The following is a 15,686-nucleotide window of genomic DNA, read 5'->3' as shown; positions in this document are numbered from 1 at the left end:
TTTCTACTGTATTATTTTTCCTCACTATGTGTATTACCACCTAACATATTCTATACCACAGTTAATTAAGTATCCTTCATTGTTTGTGCCTTCCCCCCAGACTTTAAGTTCCAATGAAGGCAGAGATTTTGTCTGTATTGTTCACTGATGTATTGCCAATACTTAGAATAGTGACAGGTAGAGAGTTCATAATAAATATTTGTTGAATGAAGGAACAAAATTGGCTTCGAAAATGTGTCTGCTTGAGCTCCTTCCTCTCCTCCCAGCCTCATTCTCTGTAAAGTGTCAAAGCTCCATTGGCTTTGAGATTCTCCTAGGTTTGCTCAGCACCCTCCTTCTCAACCCTTTTGCCGTGATCCGGTGACTTTAACTGCCATATGATTGCCACACCTAGAGTCTGCCTCCCTTCCCAGTTCTTTTGAATGTATTACATGATTGGGTCTCTGGACCAAGCATCCAGGATTACCCTTGAAACTCTTTGGCTAGTACTGACCCAACCATGCCCAGCTGAGATCTCTGGTACCAAGGACCTAAGAACCTGAGTTCTCAGATTTCAGATCACTGACCTATAAGCGAGGGCACTGTGATCCTAACATGGGAAGTTAGGTTTCTCTTGCCAGTCATTAAGTGGACAATTTATATTTGTTGCCTGATATATAGTCTATACTTGCACTGGGTTGTGTGAATTCGTCACTAGACTGCTCAAGAATTTTGGCTACATAAGAACACTCTAATATCTAGACCCTCAGAACTAAAATTCACGACCTGAATCCTGCCTGTGTGTATAGCTGACTGCTGACTGGCCCTGATGGTGGCTCCATCTCTGCAGCTGCAGTGCGACAGCTAACTTGCAGGTAAGAGTGTTGATGCCCAAGAGTGTCGCCTGCTCGTCGTGTTCTTAGCACAGGAGCATGAACCTACATGCATATGCACATACAGCCACCTGACCCCAAAACCCTTGGCAAATCAGAGCACGTTTTCTCCCCACCTGTCTGGTCCCTGCACAGTGACCCTCTATAGGAAAAAGCGGAGGGTGGAGGGGAAGAATGGGATGGTTTACCTGATGGAAGGAGATGTGAGAATACTTTGGTTATCTGGGCAAGGTTCCCCAGAGACAGAAGCACACTAATCAACAAAATGTTCTAATTTACTGGGGCACCTAGGTGGCTCAGTCAGTTAGGCGTCCAATTTTGGCTCAGGTCCTGATCTCGCAGTTTGAGTTCGAGACCCGCATCTGGCTCTGTGCTGACAGCTCAGAGCCTACAGCCTGCTTCAGATTCTGTGACTCCCTCTCTCTGCCCCTCTCCTGCTCTCTCTCTCTCTCTCTCAAAAATAAACATTAAAAAAAATTTTTTTTTTTAATGTTCTAATTTACTAAGAGCAAGGAAGTCCAAGTAGCTGGCTCCTGGATGCTAAATGTATCTTTATGTTAATGCAATTTAATGAATACTCACTGAGCCCCAGTGAAGCAAAGCACCATCCTGGATGCTGTCAGGCTTACACAAATGATTGACTTACATTTATCACAAAAAGCTTATTACATGTGAAGGGGAACAGAACATCTCATCCCAAAATATGCCTTTTTGGCATAAGGATTATATGAAGCGCGTTACTTTTAAAGAGGAGCAGATACAGAAGAAGCTCTAAAAACCTAGTCAAAATTATCCTTTTGTAAGAGACACTTCAATTTATAAGGAAAGTTTGCATTTGTGAGGGTTCTCCCTCTCTGCAGGAAGAAGAGGATGATTCAGTCTCTAGGAACTATTATCAGTGAAGAAAGCATGGACTTAAATCTGTAAAACACCCTTATTCTTGGTGACCTCCCATACCTGACTCCCCACCCTCAACATCTTTTGCCTTTAACTGGAAATGGTACTTAAGGTGGTGGCTTAATCCATTTTGGAGAGTTACTCAGTTTTCCAGGGTCTCTCCCATATATACAGGAGGTATACAAGTTATTACAATTGTTTTGTTTTCCTCCTGTTAATCTGTCTTTTATTAGCGGCAGAGGAGGGAAGGAGGGGGGGAAGGTTCTCAGCCAAGAAGAACCTAGAAGGGTAGAAAGAAAATTATGTTTCTTTCCCCACATATAGTAGGATCTGAAAAGGGCAGTTCCACTGCTAGGGACAGTGGGCTAAGTGCGTGATAAAGGTTTAAAGCACAAGGAAGGCATGTAGGAAGTAGAGCAGAGTGAGCGAAGGAGGGGCCATGAGAACCAGACAGGGAAACATGGGTAGGATGCCAACTGGGGAAGCATTTCCAGAGGAAGGAGATGAGCATGAGAAAAATGACAGCCACAGGAGGTAGCAGTCTGTGCTTCGGGGAATGGCAAACAGGTTCATTCGACTATAGGCTAAGGTCAAATGGGTTCAAGGTGGCAGGGGTGCAATGAGGGACAAGCAGGAAAGGTTTGTGCTGGGTGTTACATTCTCAGGTGATAACTGAGATCAATTCTTTCTGCTCTTTGGTCCTGCCTCCCTTCAGAATCAAGTTATCTATTTTAAAACCTGCAAGGGTCTTGGAAAAAAATCAAACATTTCCATGTGAAGCCAATCCAATCTATTCAAATGTGTTAAGCAATGCAAACAACTAGAATTAACACTTCCCTTCCATATCACACCTTTACTGTATATGATGAAAAAGTGAGAAATCAAGTGCTCAAAATAGATACTTTAGCATTTGTGATAAGCTCTTTGCATAAGATAAGCATTAGGGTGGGGACTCTACTCCACCCCCAACCCCAGTAGGCTCCTAGTTTGCTTTTCTTCTTGCTGTAAAAAGAAAATGGTAGTTGGGGATTTCTGTCATATGCCTTTGAAATGATATATTTTCTAGCCTCTGCTGCTAGCAGGATAGAGCCAATCCTGCATATTATCAGGGCACATTAAGAGATTACTCAATGAACAAATACATGAACAAATGAAAGAGTGAGCCCTCAACTGCAAGATCATGTGGCCAGTTTGGAATGAAGCTAGATGCAAACATTTTGTGTTTGTTTTTAATGGTTGTCATAAGCTGTTAAATTTCCTTCCACCCGCCCTGACACTGCTATGGCATTCCCAGTGTCTGGCAGGAGTTTAAGGAATGTTTAACTGAATGAAAGAATGAATGATTGAATGTTACAACTTGAACAATTCCATGGGGAAGAAAGTAGACACGGATTGTCACATTTATTTTTCCAGTTTGGCATCTGCCCTCTTATTTATGCTGCCCCAAGTGAATGGCAAAACCTGGCCAGAGATAAGAGTGATGCAAAGCTCTCTCTAGTACATAAAATCACAGGTTCTTAAATCCGGAGAAAAAATAACATGGAGATTACTAAATCCAGGTCTGGCCTCTCATTGGTAGAATTATCCCTTCACAGAAAATCCTCACTTCCTGGTGACATGCTTGAACTCTCACTACCATAAAGGTAGCCCAGTCTTTTTTTCTTTTCTTTTTTTTTTTTTTTTTTTAACTTGAGTCAATCAAAGGTTCTGCATTATATTGATATGAACTTTCCTTTTCCCTGGAAGTTTGGGCTAGAGAGGTGTCCCTCATACTTACTTGCCAAAAATAGAGTCCTCGTGCCCACACTTTCACCTGCTTACAACCCACAGGCTTTCTGCAGCATCCAGTCAAGTTCATTCACACTGTACTCAAGGAGTGGTGGGGGAAGGGAAGATAAAAAAAAAAAAACCCACAGAGGAGAGAAAAGGTGTACATCTGCCAAGATGAGCCACACAGCCTCCTCTCCATCATAACCAGCCTCTAGCTCTTTAAACCTTTACCTGTGGTATGAGTCTTGAGCTCCTGCACCTTTTAATTTTCTGGACACACAGAATGCTTGCATGATTTAGCCACAGTGGATTTGTATCACAGTAGATTTTAATTTCACATTGCTTTGAAATGCTGGGGATAGAAGGAGGGGGGCTAGGAAATGTGTCCTCAGCAGACCTGAATTCCAAGATAAGAATGGAAGCCAACTTGATACTCTAAACAACAGTCTCTAGACTAAGGTTGCCTCACAAGCCAGGGAAAATGCAGGCTGACCCTTATGTTGTACTCACCCAGAGCCCAGCACTGCTCTGTTGGGCATAGACAAAAATGTTCAATAGGATCCTGATTCAGAAGGCAAGGCTTCCAGAATCCTAAGTATTACCAAGCCCACATTCATTTGGGGCCCAGAGACCCAACGGATGACACATTCAGGAAGTCAAATGTTTGTACTGAACACATCAAAATGATCCAGGGGAAAAAAATTTAAATCATATAAGAAATGGAAAATTAAGTAGGATTTATTCTTTCAGACTCACCACAATATTAGGAAGTGGCTCTATTATTATCACTCCTGTTTAATAGATGGAGAAGATGAGATACAGGGAAGCCAAATAACTTGTCAAGGTCACACAGATAGTAATGGGCAATGCGGAGATTTGAACTCCAGCTGCAGAGGCCAGGATCTCATACTGCCTCTTGACCACTGTTGTGATTTGTTTTGGGATCAGATCAGATCAGACCCAAGAACAAAAAATAAAGATGAAGATAAAATATTAATGATTTTGCCTAGTTGACATTGGTGTCTGGTGAGCTTGAAAATTCAAAGAAGTGATGATTCAAAGAAGTGATTAGTTATTAATCACTTCCTTTCTTTGAACTTTGTTATTCCTCTATTAGGTATTTACCATGTGAGGTATGTGGTAACACACAGCCACATGTTATATATATTAAACTTTTCTATTTTTCCCTGATTAGACATCAGTCCCATAGTCCCTAAGGTCTATACCTTGTTCATTTTCATGCACCCACAAAGCATTCAGTCGTACTCATTATTCATTATTAGTAAAATCTAGATTTGGAAGCTCACTAATTCCAGGATGCTGTTATTACTCATGAGGCTAAAATCATTCTAATGAATTTCATACTCTATAAGAGCATTCTTTCAGGTACAACTAAAGTTGAATACTGAAACCACCACATGTGGGTTGCATGTCAGTGAGCTTCCTAGGGATGCCTTTTAGAAACTGTGGTTAGCAGCAGGAATAGGCAGAACCCAGGGAAGTTCACCCCTTTAATAGTCATTTAGGTTAATCACAAAAATTCCTGTTCCCCCACTCTGAAACTCTACCTAACAACTCCTTGGTAGCCAGGCAGGGCCATCTGATTTGCTTCAGTCAGTGACCATGTATGAGATTGGGGCAATATATACCAAGATGAAGCCTCTCTCAGCATGGGTCTCTGAGTGGGTCTGGTGAACGGGGCCCCTTGTTGGCTCACACCTGACATGTAACATGAGCAAGAAAAATCTTCTGTTGGGTTACTCTGCTGATGCTTGGTGGTTGTTTGTTACTGCATTGTGATGCAACCTAACCCGATAAACACACTCCTGTGGCCCAAATCCACTCCAATGATCCAGCATTCTCATTGCTCTCCACCTTTGGATTTAGTGTTGGTAACTGCAAGTACCCCCTTTTTATCATCCCCACCTGCACTTCGCTATGGAATGCCCACTGAGAGGGTGTGCCAAGGATTCTCTCCTTGACCAAATGATAGTCAGTCTCCTCCAAGCTCTTTTTTAACTTGGCCTCAATCCCTTGGCATGCTTTCAAGAGTCCCATTTTACCAAAAGTCCTGCTAAGTCAGTTTAGCCAGAATCCTCCACCCTCAATATCTGATCACCAATATCAAACTGGTATCTGATGAAGTTCCTCATCCCCTACCATCTTCCAAGTGGTGTCTGATCACCTCGCCTGCCTTCAGCAAGAATCCTGTTAGGTTGGCTTATCCTGATTCCACTCCCCTTACCCTGGATGTTTCCTTTTAGTAATTTTCCATCTACTGACCCCCACCCTGACTCCTTGGCTATAAATCCCACTTTTCCTTAGTGTATTCAGAGTTGATCCCAATCTCTCTCCCCTACTGCAAACCTCCAGTACAGGGGTCTAGACATCTATCAGAATAGTCCCCTTGAAAAAAAGCCTGCCTTACCATTTCTTTAACAAGTGTATGAATAACTTTTTCTTTAACAGGCATAGAGACTAAGAAAGCACTAATTGTCATTATTAACCACACGGTCACCAGAACATGTGTCCTGGTTAAAGCAACTTTCATTCTGAATCTTCCCCCAGAGAGTTTAGAAAATACTCTTTCCGTGTGCTGCCCAGATGTACCTGTCCAGGGTTGGGGAAGGCAGAGGTAGTATTGGCAATGTTAAGAGGTGATTCTTCCAATTCCCTGGCTTATCCCCAAAGCAAAGTTCTGCCCATTTTACTCAGGTAAATGGCTCTGCCTGGGCAGAATGTACTAGGGAAAGGGAACATTTGAAGAAAGTATTTTCCTTTTCCCTTACAACTGTTTTGCAACCTGACTTTTCCATCTATTTTAAACTAAAACCTACAACTTGTTGGTCTTTCAATTTTAGCTATTCATACTTTTTAATTTTTAAAACAAGGAGTTCTCAAAGAAAATGGGTATGATTCTCCCCTTCAAAATCTACAGGGATATGGGATTTCATCCTTGTTTGATATGCCAATTACTTTTCAGCAGCATTTGAAAAATATTAAAAAGCTTAAAAGAGGAAGCAAGAAAATCTGTATTGGAAACCCCAAACCATGTCCCTGGGTGGTCCGTATTTGCATTGGGAGATTTAGTTTGGCATTTTAACTTATGTAAATAGATTCTCACTTTCCTCTGAGTCTGAAAGCATTCAAAGAGGGAAGATCACCTTTCCAAATCAGCGGTAACCTATACCCTCTGAGAGTGAACAAAGTCACACTTTTCAAGGAAACAGGCAGAGAAGTTTTTTGTTATTCTTTCTTCCACAAAATACACACCAATTCCCACAACCCCTTGCTATTTTGATACTGGTGGGGCAGACGGTGAAACGGGAGACGTGCCATCATTTTAAAAGGGGACACTGTCAAAACACACATCCCCCCACAGGGCCTGCTAACTAACTTTCCAGCCACCCAAACCACCAACTACTGAAATTCCACAAGCTGATTCCGAGACACAATCCCATGGTCATCCTCCAAGCATGGGCTCACTGTAACACTCAACAACTAGATAAACTTGTAAAGGCCTCCATATGTGCCTCACAGGATCTAAATTGCTTTTAAAAGGAGTGGACTTCATTCCATTTCAATTACTAAAATCTTCTGCTTGTTAAACAAAGAAATGGGTACTATTTCAGGTCAGAGTAGACCATCTAGCTTGCATTCTAAAAGGGAAATTGATGGTAGGCAAAGTCTATACAGTACTGTGTCACCATTTACTCATTGGGGCTATTTAAAATATACACATTACTCTTGGCTTCACTCTAGACATTAGCATAAAATAGAAATCTGACAAATGAGTCAAAATCTCCATTTCTCCCACTGGAAGGAAACCAAAGACACCAAACCAAAGATCAAAAAATTAGCCCAAGGGGCTCATAAAAGAAACAGAAGACTCAAACCATCCTGCCTGCCATTTCTAGAATGAAAAGTTGTCCCTTTCAAGATCCCTTTCTCACAGCAGAAATGTTCCACATGATCCTAATTCAGGAAGGCAAGGATTCCAGAATTCTAGGCATTACCAAGTCTACATTCAAATTGGGCCCAGACGTGCAATGGAAACTACATTTCAGGAAGTGACTGTTTTTACTAAACACATTAAAGTGATCCAAGGGGAAAGAATTAAATCTTATAATAAAAAGAAAATTAAGTGGGATTTATTCTGGCTAGTATTTCAGATCAACAAAGCTTGTTGAGCCTCCACCATGTGTAAGACCCTCAGCTGAAAGATACAAGGGTATCTCAGGGAGCCTGGAGTGTAGTGAGGGAAAGAGGCATGCATATAAGTAGTACAATTCAATATAAAAAAAAATTTTTTTAAAGCATACCTTTGGTTCAAAGGAAGGCAAGATCACACATATCCCTGAGAAGAGAAGGCTAGAGAATGATATAATTGCTGCTGTATAATAAGAAGCATCTTCCACACACTGAGTGTGTAACATGTATTGAACCCTGTTTTCTCATTATCTGTAATCCTTATAATAACTTTGCAAGCCAGGTATCATTATCCCCATTTCACAGATGAAGAAACTGAGGCTCACATAGCTTAAGTGAGATATCTGGCTTCTTCTTTCTTTTGTCTTATGCTGTCTTTTAGATGTTGTACTCTTATGTTGTAAAAGACCAAACAAGGAAATGGACTTAAATTACAACAGGAAATATTCAATAGAAAAACAGAGTGTCTATTGACATTTTGAGCAGGATAATACTTTGTCACAGGAGTTGACCTGTGCATTGTAGGATATTCAGCGGCAGCCCTGACCACCACCTATTAGATGCCTGTAGCCACTCTCCCCAGTTTTGATAACCAGAATTGCCTCTAGACATTGCCAAATGTCCCTAGGGTGGACAATCACCCCTGACTGAGAAACACTGATCTAAAACACACTAGAATAAGTCAATTTCTTCTGTAAATCACTACATAGGGGAAAGACAGCCGCAGGGCAGGAGATGGGACCCTTGACTTTGCAGGTCCTTCCAGCCCTGCCCATTTTGAGTCTGAGCCACACAGACAGAAGGCCAAGGACCTAACTCCCGGCCACTGCCTACAATGACCTATAACATACAACACCTGTGCTAAATAAATGCATGCTCTGATAATTGGCATTGTGTGCCCCTGGTGCCCATCAAGGGTTTCTAAGGACTGTGCAAGCATGAGAAGAACTAATGACATTTTAGTTCCCAGATCTGAAGCTTCTGTCTTTAATCTTTCCAGAAACTGACCTATCAGAGAACATGCCTGTGATTTAGAATCATTCAGGGCTTCCTTTCCCACCTCCATTTTTGCAAAAGCCTTTCTTCCCCATTACCAGAGGGGAAAAAAAAAACTGAGACACTTGAAGCCCCAAATCCGACTGTGATGCTTGACCACAAGGTATAAAAATACCCTTTTGTTGAGGAGCTTCTTCAGGTATTTTTTTATAGAGAGATTGAGATAGTATTTAGATTGTAATTGAATTCAAAGAATTACATCATTTTATTTTTAAGTATCCAAGTTTACAATATTCTGGAAATCACATTTGTTGTGATTCTTCAAGTTTACAATGAAAACAGTTAGATGCCAACTTAAAATGTGTAGCATAAGAGAGCAGCAGAATTTTTAAAAATTCTTTAGAGGTTATAGAAGAAAAAAAAATTGAAGCATAATAAAGCACACTGGTATTGGTTCCCAGGCAGATCTGTTGATCAAGTGCAATCATCCTGTGTAGTGCCAGAGACTCATTACTTTATTATAAAGAATGCCCTTGACTCCAACATAAATTTCTGCTTTGTGTGTTTGCCACACTGATGGCATTAGCTGGTTTGTGCCCCCAAAATGAAAACAATGGGTCATTCTTTAAGAGTATAGTAAAAATATGGGTGAGGATAGAAATGTTAGGGATTCAGTAATATTTTGGAAATAAAACTGCTGCTTGTGAGGATCTCAGGATTGATAAGAACCAAAAACTAAAGGGTATGTAGGTTGTCTGGTAAGCAGAGGTGCTCCCAAGATTTAGTACCAAGTTAATGTTCCGGATCATGACACAGTCACTATATCAGCTAAGCCCCAGAACACTGAGAAGCTTCGAATTCAGCTTTGAAATAAATTAATCTTTGCAATGAACACAGTCTTGGTTTATATCCACTCCTGCAAAGTCAACTTTCTGGACTGTCCTCGTTGTAAACCGCTATGCATTTTGTGTTCAGCCTGATACCTAGTGACACTTGAGAATTAAATGTAGGGGCTTTAGCACACCTCAAGGGAAAGCAGGACTTGCTTATTCTCCAGTACACTGAGAGACGTCTAATTTTCTTGTTCTCTTTTGATAATACATTTAGGCTTTTCCCATCAGCACGTGGGGGACTCTCTGTCTTGAAGGACTCTCTGTCTTGCCACAATGAAAAGCTACACTAAACGGTATTTTTTGGCATCCCACATAGAAAAACAATGACATACGATGGGAACAGAATAAACAAACTTTGGAATCTGGCCAACCTGCATTTGAAATCCAGCTTTCCCACAAACTGGTTTCAGGTGGCCTTGACAAAGTGGCTTCATGTTTCCAAGCATCAGATTCTTTGTTTGTCAAATGAAGATAAGAATGTCAGCCTTACAGTGCTGTTAGAATGATTTGATGAACCTAAACATGAACAGGGTAAGTACCTAATGGATGGCAAGCAACGCTAAGGCTTCCTGCCATTCTTGAAGATCTCACTTGGTTGCAGCGTGCATTAGTGTAAGTTGGTACCACCCCACCCCCCACCCCCTGCCTTCAAAATGCCTTGGTAGCAAAATGCCAACAATGCTCTGGTAGCTACAAACATTTTTTTCTTGGTTGGTGCTCATAGGATAGTTTTGCCTTGTTTTCTACACATTTCAGCAGAGTGGCCTCAGCTCCTAGCCCCTCTTCTAAACTGTGCCTGTGAACCAGTGGTTCTTAATCTCTTTTTGGTCACAAATCCCACACCCTGCCCCTTGCCACAAGAAAGTTGCATTTCTATACATATGCATTAAATTTTGCATCAGTATTATCGGGTTTGGTGACCACCAGAACACCATCATGTGCCTGCTCTCCACAATGCCTAGGACTCCTATTTAAGAAGCCTCCTCTGAACAAAGAATCAGGAGATGCTTTATGAACATGTGGGCTCCTCAGGGTTTGCACCTGGACAGTAGTGTCTATGTTCCAATGCAAGCTTCACTCTGACATTCTGGTGCCAGGCTTTCTGTAGAGAGGAAGCAAAGAAAATCAGCAGAGGATATCTATGAAAAGTTCTTAATCAAGAGGAATATTTTTTACATGGATCTGGGCAAAAGTTTATAAATTTCAAAGAAATAAAATGAGAGTCAGATTAACTTAATTCTCAAAAGAAGTGAACCCTAAAAGTTCATTGTCCTAGCAAAGTTCCCCAAAGAACACATTTTCTCACATTTTATAGGGGGTGTAGAAGTCACAACATTTTCTAGTAAAAGGGATCCCTGATCAAGGAAATGGCTATTTACATGGCACTTGGGATCCACAAAGTATCATGGGTAATTACCTAATTTCATTAAGGAGAGAGAACCAAATTGGTACTCGATTTCAGAAGAGCTATAGTGCTACATTGAGTTTGCCATATCATCCATAGTTATCAATCTGCTGACAAAAAGTATGGCCACCATTGAGGCTTAAAGGACATGACAATGGTCCATAGGGATGTTAGGTAGCAAACCTGAAAGAGACAGACAAGTTCAGCTTTTTCTTGTTTCTGATAGGGGATGCTAGCAAAACTGGGTGAGCTCTGGTTTGGGAGTCAAACAGACCTGATTTGAACCCTGCATCTGCTATTGAATATCTATAACCCTGAATATGCCACTGAACTCAGTCACATCATCTATAAAATATGGTCAATAACATCTATTTCATAGGATTCATATAAGGATTAAAACGAAATAACATGAGAAAAGAGCTTGGTATTCAGTATATGAAAATTAACCAATATAATTGTTCTGTAGTATGAAAGAGTAGATTCAGACTGCCTAGGGTTCAAATCCTGCCTCTATAATTTATCAGTTGAGCAATTTTCAAAAAAATTAGTTGGCATCTTTGTATCTTTGTTTCCTCATCTGTAAAATAGGATTACAAATAATATATAACTCATATTTGTGGATTAAATAAATTAATACATGGAGAAGTAACGTAAAATCCAATGCCCAGGCCAAGTGCTCAACGCATTTTAGCAAATGTTTCGGTAAGGTAATACATTTAGGAAACTGCTCAGTGTATTATTAACCTTTGCTTTACTTGGCAGAGCAAAATGTAAGGCAAACAAAATGATGAAGGATATACTTAACTTTGCAAAAGACCTTTCCATCTGAGGCTAGGTTAAGTTATAGAAAGAAACAGGTGATGGAAAGAATCAGTAGCCCATTTAGGTAAATCACTTTGGATGAAGCCTATGCACAGTCTGTGTTGAGAGACATGGTTTGAAGACTTGGTATGTATTTTACAAGACCAGACAGAAAAGTGCCCAAGATGAATCCCCAAAAATTACCTGACTTAGTGCTGGAGTCAAGGAAAAGGCTTATTGGGGCACCAGTCCAATGAGTGTCCAGCTCTTTTCAAAAAAAAATTTTTTTTTAATGTTTTTATTTATTTTTGAAGGAGAGAGAGACCGAGCGTGAGCAGGGGAGGAGCAGAGAGAGAGGGAGACATAGAATTTGAAGCAGGCTCCAGGCTCCGAGCTGTCAGCCCGGAGCCCGACGCAGGGCTCGAACTCACGAACTGGGAGATCATGACCTGAGCCGAAGTCGGACGCTTAGCCGACTGAGCCACCCAGGCGCCCCTTCAAAAATTTTTTTAAACATTTATTCATTTTTAGGCAACAGAGAGTCACAGAGCATAAGTGGGGGAGGGGCAGAGAGAGAGGCAGATGCAGAATCTGAAGCAGGCTCCAAGCTCTGAGCCATCAGCACAGACCCCAATGCGAGGCTTGAACCCACGAACCTCAAGATCATGACCTGAGCCAAAGTCGGACACTTAACAGACTGAGCCACCCAGGCACCCCGAGTGTCCAACTCTTGATTTCAGTGCAGGTCATGATCCCAGGGTAGTGGGACTGAGCCCCTCATGGGGCTTGTGCTGAGTGTGGAACCTGCTTAAGATTCTCTCTCTTTCTCTCTCTCTCTCTGCTCCTCCCCCATGTGCGCTCACACCTTCTCACTCTCTCTAAACTAAAATTAAAAAAAAAAAAAAGGAAAGGTTTATTTATTAAATGTAGACTTGGGAAGAAATGTCTGCGGAAGTAGAAGGGCTGGTAAGAAAGTTGACAGAGCCCTCTCAGACATAAAGCATGATGACACAAATGCTGGTTGACTTCCTCTTAAATTTTGTTTATTTCTGCGAGAGAGAGAAAGAGACAGAGAAAGAGAAAGAGAGTGCGTGCACGCACACACACACACACATGCACACACACAAGTGGGGGAGGGTCAGAGAGAGAGGGAGACAGAGGATCCAAAGTGGGCTATGTGCTGACAGCAGACAGCCCAATGTGGAGCTCGAACTCACAAACCATGAAATCATGAACTGAGCCTAAGTCCAGAGGGTAAGGAACTGAGCCACCCAGGTGCCCCTGACTTCTTCTTATAATCTCAGAAGTTTGTCAGAAACTAGGCACCAGGGACCACCACTGTAAGAATTGCCCCACTTTCTTGTGGGTTAAATTTTTTCTCTGTCCATATCCCTAATAGTGATTATACCTGATGATGTAGATCTCAAACACCAAAGAGCTTCAGGACATGTTTCAGTAGAAGAGGAAAGGCTGGGGGTGTGGAGGGGCTGAGCCATCCCTCTGCAGTTGGGCACTGTGTGCCTGCATCCTTCAGGTCCAAGTGGAGAGGAAGCAGGTGCATCACTGCCTGAGGCCCAAGACAAGGACAAAAAAGAGAGACATAGGGGATGTGCTGGGCCAAAAACTGGGGCCAGACTGGACAGGCTGTACAAAGCCTCTACAGGGTGCCAAAATATATTGTCCTAATGTCCTAATGATGATGCTGCAAGATCTTACAGAAAAATGGCTCTTGGAGCACTGAATCCTCAGAACTTAAAAAACATTGGCAGGTTGGTTCCCGTGAAGAGAACATTTTGATGACTGAGTATATTTTTATTGAGAAACATGGTCAAAAGAGCAGAGTTTAAGGCCTTTGTTTCTCACACAAAGAACTTCTGGACAAAATTTGGCATTTTAAATCATCAGAGGAAGTGTTAATCACATTCCCACCGGCACCCTCAGGATGCAACTTGCACTGAAGTCTCCATTCCGAATTTCCTAACGCTGTCTCTCACTATAATTTTCACAGTGAAAATATGTTCATAGACCGTCACCCATAGCTGTGCTAATATTAGCCATACGCTGTCTTCCGCAGTTACCCATGCCTTACTGTCAGCTATGCTTTCTGCTAATCTGGAATATTTGGGAGCAATTTTTCACAACCCTGAACTAGAATAAGTCTACACTGCACACTTGAAAGGCATTCCAGGCAAGAAAATGGCTGGCCATTTGTTCTTGCCCCTTACCTAGATGAGGTAGAGGCCAGAATAGACTATATTCCATCTTCTGCATTTTTGCTGAGTCTCCGATTTCCAAAGTAATTTCCTGTCCTGATCCTGGGTTTCCACTTAACCTTATTAACCAAGACACAAGTCATGAGACTCTCGCACACTCAGTTCCCATCAGCGCTGCTAGGATCACTGCCCTAATGATGACGACGCACAGATTTATAAGGCCACAGCGATTCCAGAGTGGGGGTAGGAGAGCCACGCGGCTAGGAAGGTGTTTACGAAAACACATCCCCCAACCACACTTTTTTGCAGCAGTGAGAGAAACTGGCATCTTCTTGCGTGAGTGTTTAATTAATGCCCTGCTGGAAGTACATTCGCTCCCTCCGACTTGGCGGGTAGCAACAGCATCTAAGAGCTCTGCAGACAGCTGAAAATGTAATCAAACAGCATCCTTTCCCTTCCCTCTGCAGCTTCCCCTCCCCCAGGGGCCGTCAGCTGGTGGCCCACAGGGGTGCGGATCTCACCGCCGCTAGCCTTCTGCCGCCCAGGACCGGACCGAGGCGGGGCACACTGGGACGCCCCTCCCAGCCCGCGAGGTGGGCGACAAGGTGATGACACCACGACCCCTCCTCCTCTGCCCCCGCCTCTGGGCTCTACCGGGGGAAACTGCAGCAGGGGGGTGTCGCTGGGGGGGGCTCTGGCCGCCTTAGGGCGCCGCGTGAGCACGCAGGAGCCTGGGGAGGGGGCCGAGGCAGGGGTCCGGCTGCGGCTGCGGCGGCCCAACTACTGCCCGGCCACCCGCGCAGACGACCCTGGGGCTGGGAGGGTCGAGGGGCGACGCGGAGGCGGCGGCCGGGAGAGCGCGACACCCCCCTCCTGTTTACCTGGACGCGCTCGGCGGCGGCGGCGGCGGCGGCGGCGGCACTGGGCTCCCCGAGCGAGCGCGGCAGCGGCCCCCGGGGGGCGGCGGGGTCGAGGCTCGAGCGGCTCCAGAGGGCGGCGGGCCCGGCGCGCGCAGGATGTGCTGTCTCACGCTGCGCCGGCCGCTCGGCTCGCGCTCCTCGGGGACCCAGCACTTCCTCTCTCTCCGCGAGCCTGACACTGACAGCTCCCTCGGAGCACCCAGTCTGCGGGGCTCGCCCCGCCCCCGCCCACGCCCTCCACGCCCCGCGCCCCTCCCGCGGGAGGGCCCTCCGCTCGCAGCCTTCGCACCGGTCTCGCAAGGGAGGGGTGGCGCCGGCCCAGCAGCGGGTGACAAACCGGGGGCCTGGGGAGGTCAACCCGTCTATCTGTACAATCGGCAGGACTCACCTAAGTTGCTGCAAACAGAGGAGCTTCGGTGTTTTGGGAGCTGTTGCTGACATGCCAACATTGAACAACTTTCACTCCCAGACAACTACTTTAAGGTCATTTAAGTAGAAATAGAGAAAGCTCAGCTCCATCTGCTACACACAAAGACATAGGTCTGATTTATCCCTATTTTTTTCCCAGAAGAAAAAAAAACGTATATATAGCTCGCCTCCACAACGTTGCTTCTTGGATTCCTAGCTGTTAAAAATCTGGGTAACCATTCTTGAACTCCCTCAAAGCTTACTTAACAGCTAAGTGGTAAACCCAGAAATGGAGTTTGGGC

The 15,686-nt window shown here is 43.6% G+C and overlaps 1 protein-coding gene across 2 annotated transcripts in view; it reads right to left on the bottom strand.

The window, feature by feature from the left end:
- The window catches only part of DYNC1I1 (dynein cytoplasmic 1 intermediate chain 1), a 313,529-nt gene extending 298,105 nt beyond the window's left edge, over positions 1-15,424 (bottom strand). For both annotated transcript variants that reach the window (XM_030307990.1, XM_030307991.1), the window contains exon 1: positions 15,365-15,424. The gene's annotated coding sequence lies outside the window, so the exon portion shown is untranslated. The remainder of the gene's footprint in view (positions 1-15,364) is intronic.
- Between the last annotated feature and the right edge of the window lie 262 nt (positions 15,425-15,686).

Source organism: Lynx canadensis, chromosome A2 (assembly GCF_007474595.2).
Source record: "Lynx canadensis isolate LIC74 chromosome A2, mLynCan4.pri.v2, whole genome shotgun sequence".
Taxonomy (NCBI): Eukaryota; Metazoa; Chordata; class Mammalia; order Carnivora; family Felidae; genus Lynx; species Lynx canadensis.
The sequence above is the reverse complement of the archived record's forward strand: the minus strand, read 5'-3'. Positions and strand labels throughout refer to the sequence as shown.